General features: G+C 38.2%; 1 non-coding gene across 1 annotated transcript; it reads right to left on the bottom strand.

Annotated features, from left to right (window-relative positions):
- Window positions 1-3,999: 3,999 nt before the first annotated feature.
- Window positions 4,000-4,106, bottom strand: LOC145055926 (small nucleolar RNA R71). Its single transcript, XR_013685471.1, has one exon. It is a non-coding gene; the product is annotated as a small nucleolar RNA R71 (small nucleolar RNA).
- Between the last annotated feature and the right edge of the window lie 1,931 nt (window positions 4,107-6,037).

Here is a 6,037-nt window from a genome sequence, read left to right as displayed (position 1 = left end):
TAATACAATATCGACGACTCTAGAACGGACCAAACCCTATGTCGATTACTTACGCCATGGCGTGCTCCCGGATGACTCAGATGAGGCGAGAAAAGTCAAGATCAGGGCGTCGCATTTTGGAATCAGCGACAACCAATTGTACTGAAGAGGGTATTTAAGCCCATGGCTAAAGTGCATCTCTAAAATAGAGGGGCATAAGTTCCTGGAAGAAAGTCAATCCGGAGACGCGGCGACACGTGAACGCGCTCGAGCGCTTACAGGTAAAATACTCCGCCTAGGAGTATATTGGCAGAACGTATACCACGACGCCATAACCCTAACCAAGAAATGCAAAGAATGCCAAGCATTCACTCCTTTCCAAAATCAAGCATCCATGCCATTGATTGACATTACCAACCCCTGGACTTTCCATCAATGAGGAATCGACATAGTGGGACCTTTCCCACCAGCGCCAGGGGGTGTAAAATTTTTGTTAGTAGCCGTGGATTATTTCACTAAATAGATACAAGCAAAACCGCTGGCCACCATCACTGACACGAAAATAATAAAGTTCATGACCAAGAATATCTTGGCCCGTTTTGGCACCCCTAGAATCCTCATAAGTGATAACGGTACACAATTTGAAGGAAGTCCCTTCAAAGAGTGGTGCGAAAATAAGAGAATCCACCGCCGATTCACGTCAGTGGTGCACCTTTCGACCAACGGACAAATTGAGATATTAAACAAAACCATAGTCAATGGTTGGAAGAAAAGGTTACTCAAATCAAAGTCCACATGGGTGGATGAGCTCCTGACAGTACTGTGGTCATATCGTACCACAACAAGGTCAAGCACGGGAGAAACGCCATTTAGTCTAACCTATGGGACGAAAGCAGTCCTCCCATTGGAAATAGTGGCCAGATCCCTGCGAACAGAGAGTTTCGAGGAAGCAGCCAATGAAGAAGGGCGACACCAGGAACTGGACATGCTCGATGAAAAACGTGAGGCGACACAGATGTGCCAAGCACTATACAAATCATGAACTGAGAACTATTACAACCGCCAAGTCCGGGTCAAGAACTTCAAGGTTGGAGAATGGGTTCTAAGAAAGAGTGAGTCCAGTCATGCTGAACCACTAGGGAAACTCAACTTCACTTGGGAAGGACCGTACAAAATCTTGGAAGCCCATAAGAATGGTGCTTATGTCCTAGAAGCTCGGTACGGACGTGCCATTCCAAGAACTTGGAATGCGCAAAGCCTGCATCATTTTTATTCTTAAAACGAGTGTTAAAGATAGATTCAATGCTAGAAAAGGCATTTTGTATTAGTTTTGACATGTAAATGTAACCAAGAAAAATTACTTTACCATCTTCAGTCTTATAACGCTCCAACATTTAAAATAGAAAAAAGAGAGAAAGCAATTCAAATGCTTCTTATTTTCAAGCTTGAAAAGTAAAACAAAGAGGCTGTGTACATTTACCGTGTGACAACAAGGACTGATCATTCAACGTCACACGAGTGAAATTGTTACAAGGAGGCAGCCAGGGGGTTTGTATAAAAAAGGCTCATAACCTTTCTCCAAAAACATGTTCATTAATTACATTATAGCAAACAACAAACATACAAAAGAACATGTGACATAATTGTAGAAGGGTCATAACCTTCCACTAATGAGAAAAGCACAACCGGGTGAGCCTTAAGATGACGATCTTGGCTACACCTAGGGTTTTTAAGCAGCAAATTAGAACAAATTTCTCCAAGACCAGTGATACTTCCATATTTATACGTGTTTTAGGCAATATTTAAGTACATTTTACATATTTTGGTTATTTGAATAGAATAATGGTACTTATAAGGTTAAAATATATTTTGCAGCTAAAAAGAAGACTTTTTGAAGAAAAGGGGCTAAAAGCGTTAAAGAATGGAACTTTGGAGGTTGAAGGCTTGAAAGACAAGAAAATCAGAAAAATGCGAACTCACGAGGTGAAAGTTAGAAATTCACGAGGTGAGTATGGCCTTCTAGAAGATAAACATCGTGGATCAGGAATCCGTGTTGTATACGAATATTTATGTATTCATGAGGTGAATCGAGAAAAATTCAAAACTATATATATCCTTGATCCCTACAACTTTGGAAGTTTTTGCTAGATTAGAGAGGTACCAGAAGTCGAAAAACCAGAAGGAAAGAAGGCCTGGAAGTCGGTTTCAACACCTAGGAGAAGAAGTTCATAGTTTTGATTCATAGTTTGGGTACACTTTTATTATGTTCTTGATCATGGATGTTATTTGCTTAGATGCTAGAATGTCCAGCTAAATTCAGCTGCTTTTGTTAGTTAGATGAAGCTAGAACTCATGGAGTAATTACTTTAGCTTTGATGTGCTAGTTGGTTAAGACTTTTGTTGGATTGATTTTACCTAGCATGTTTGTTTTAGTAGTTGATTGCTTTGATATCTTATTCTGTGTAGTTGATGACCATCAAATTGCATGAATTAGAATACCTGGTAATTTAGTGAATATTAAATTATTGGAGCTAGGATTAATCCAATCTTAGTTAAGCAATTAATTATTAAATTAGGCTGTGCTATAGAACTCAAATTATGACTGTAATTATGTTTTATCAAATCAATCTTACATAGCTCCAAATTCATCTAATAATTGATTCTGTGTTAACTATTGTGTGACCATACATAGATTTACATGAATTGATTAATGTTAGTAGATTTAGAACTAAATTTCTAGTAATGACTTAATTGGTAACCAACAGTAATTGTCATAGCTAATTTATAATCCATTGAGTGAAAGCGGATTCAAACTAACAGAAGGTTTGTTTATTGATTTAATTTGTGTTAAAGAAATAAGTTCATATAAACTTGAAAAATTAGATAAAACCCTTCCTTTGTTAGTAATTAGGTTAATTTAGTAGTAGATAAATTAATTAGTTAACACCGTTCCTCGTGATCGACACCTGACTTACCCAACTATTCTATAATTCGACTAGGTACACTGCCTAGGTACATTTTAGTTAGTTAAGTTAGTTAGGTTATAAATTATAAAATAGTGGGTACTTTTGTGCACATCAAGTTTTTGGCGCCATTGCCGGGGAACGGCTTAGTTAATTACTGATTTATTTGCTTTAAATTAATCAATCCTTTGGTAAAACCTGCAAAGAGTTATTTTTTTCAGTTTTATTTTTTTCTGCATTACAAAACTCACGACGTGAGCTTTACAGGTTCACGACGTGAATCCTGTGATTCCTAGTTTTCTTTGTTTTTAGGTTGTCTTTCTATTTTAGTTCAGTGTTACACTTTTATTTTTTTATTTTGTAGGAGTTCATGACCAGAGGTTCCAACACACCTTTGGTGCCACCACTTGAAGATCCAGAGTCCGCCCTTCACAAAAAGAAAGATAAGAACGTGAAAGAAGATCAAACACCATAGAAGACACCCTTACAAGAACTCAAGTCAGTGTTCTCAAAGAATTCAGGAAAGAAAACGGAAGAAACGAGTTCATCTTCAAAGGATAAGAACAAGGTTGAAGACTTAGATCAAATACCTATCCCAAACGAATCTGAATACGAATCCGAAGCCGAGTTTCAACTTTATACAAGTGAACCCGAGAACGAGCCAAGAAACGAGATGGCGAATATTGAAGAAATGTCCATTGGAGCTTACAGAAAGAGAATTAGAGACAATGTTGGTCCGGGTTTAGTACAACCTGTTATTCCTGCCACTTCCACATTCGAGATGAAAGGACATATCCTCACTGCACTTAAGGATATTCCATTTTATGTAAAAGATCATGAGGATGCTTTTAAGCATCTAGATGAGGTCAATGACATTGCGGATTATTTTAATGTCCCGAATGTGAATAGAGATATTGTCTTGTTAAGGATGCTTCCCATTACTTTTAAGGGAGTTGCTAAGGACTGGTTAAAAGCACTACCACCAGGTACAATCACTACTTGGGCTCAGATGTGAGAACAATTTTTAGACCAATTCTGTCCACCATCCAAGATAGCTAAACTCAAGAAGGCAATAGCCAATTTTGAGCAAAACCCGGAGGAGTCACTTTACGAGGCATGGGAGCGCTACAAGGGGTTGTTAAGGAATTGTCCTCAACATGACCTTAACATTCAACAAGAAGTATCTATATTCTATGATGGGGTTAATGTAATGACACAACAACTCCTTGATTCTCAAGGACCAGTTACAAAGAAAAATCCAGGTGAAGTCAAGGAATTAGTTGAAGAATTTGCAAAGCATTCTCGTGAATACCACAATCCATGGAATGAAGGAGTAAAGGGAGTTGGGAGTGCACATTCTAAAGAGATGGCTGCTATGATGGAAATGCTAAATAATATGGACCGAAGGTTGACCCATATGGAACAATCAATTCATGCTATTAGAGTTGGTTGTGAAAGATGCAGTGGTCCACACTTGACTAAGATTGCAACTTGGATGAATATGGGAACAAGAAGGCTTAAGTTTGCTACTCAAGTGGGGACAAGTATGATGAAGACTGGAGGAAACCAAAGAAAGAGTGGCTGCAATATGATGAGTACAAAAGGCAATAAGAAGAAAAATTTAAGCAGATAGACCGAGGCTTCTACCAAAAAGAGCAACCACTAGTCGAGAAGAAAGTAGACTTGGAAAACATGTTGACCCGATTTATGGAAGCATCCAAGAGAAGACATGATGATACCGATGCAGTGCTAAAGGAACACATGAAAATGATGAAAGAATAGCAAACAATGATGATTGACCAACAAGCTTCATTAAGAAATCATCAAGCATCAATCCATAATCTCGAAGTCCAAATTGGTCAACTAACTACTTTGGTGAGCAACAAATTATCCTCACAATTTCCCGAAAAGAACACTCAATCCCATATAATGATGATTGATAGTGAAGAAGAGGCCATCTCTGAGTTCCTAGAAGCCCTAGAAGTGGAGCCAAAGCCATCCGGACCAAAGCCAAATAAGACGAAGTTCGAAAAAGAAATTGTTGCTGAAACACCAGACTCACGTCGTGAGACCGCCATGCTCACGACGTGGACTCAATTTGAACAAAAAAAATTCAGATTCCGTTCCTCTATATCGTCCGCCTCTACCGTTTCCTTCCCGAGCTGGTCTTAGTCCACTGGAAAGAGAGCATTTGGAGTTTATTAAGCACGTGAGGGGTATCCTGATCAATACTCCTTTTGTCGAGTCGTTATCCAAAATTCCCAAATATGAAAATTTCTTAACAGACTTGTTAGACACTCGTCAGCAATTAAAGAAGAATTCCAAGGTGATTCTAAGTGAGTAAAGCTCAAAAGCTGTATTGAGAGAGATACCTAAGAAGATGGGGGATCTTGGACGCCTCATTCTTCCATGTGAGTTTGGGAATAATATGAAAATTTATGCTTTAGCCGATTCTGGGACTAGCATAAATTTGATGCCTTATTCATTTTATCAGAAGTTGGATATTGAGAAGTTGAAGGCTACAGAAATGACTATTCACATGGCAAATCATTTGGTGACTCACCCAAGAGGCATTATAGAAGACATCCTTGTTAAAATTGGGAAATTTGTTTTTCCATTTGACTTTGTCATTATGGATATGAAGGAGGATGAAAATATCCCAATCATTCTTGGTCGCCCTTTGCTAAATACTACTGGCGCTTTAGTTGATGTTCGTGAATCTAAGCTTACATTGAGGGTTGGTGATGATAAGGAAGATTTTGGAATACAAGATGGATTTCAAGGATATGATGTTAAAGGTGAAGTGTTCAATATTGATGAAGATAATGAACTTGAAGAATTAGAAAAACTCATGGAGGAAGAAATCAAGACAATTATTCAAGTCAAACGCACTAAACCAAGAGCATCCGTTCCATTTTTCTTTGAAGTCATTGCCTACACAAAACCAACATCTTTGATAAGTGAGGAAAGTGATGAAATGTCGAGTGATGAAGAAGAAGTTACATCAAAGGTGACTAGTCCAGTGGTGAAAGAAGAGAAGGTCCTTATTGAGCTAAGAAAGAATGAAGAAAAATTCGAAACAAAAGGGGCCAAAA

Source organism: Lactuca serriola, chromosome 5 (genome assembly GCF_051521515.1).
Source record: "Lactuca serriola cultivar US96UC23 chromosome 5, Lser_US96UC23_V15, whole genome shotgun sequence".
Classification (NCBI taxonomy): domain Eukaryota; kingdom Viridiplantae; phylum Streptophyta; class Magnoliopsida; order Asterales; family Asteraceae; genus Lactuca; species Lactuca serriola.
Note: the sequence above shows the minus strand (reverse complement) of the source record. Positions and strands in the feature narration are given on the sequence as shown.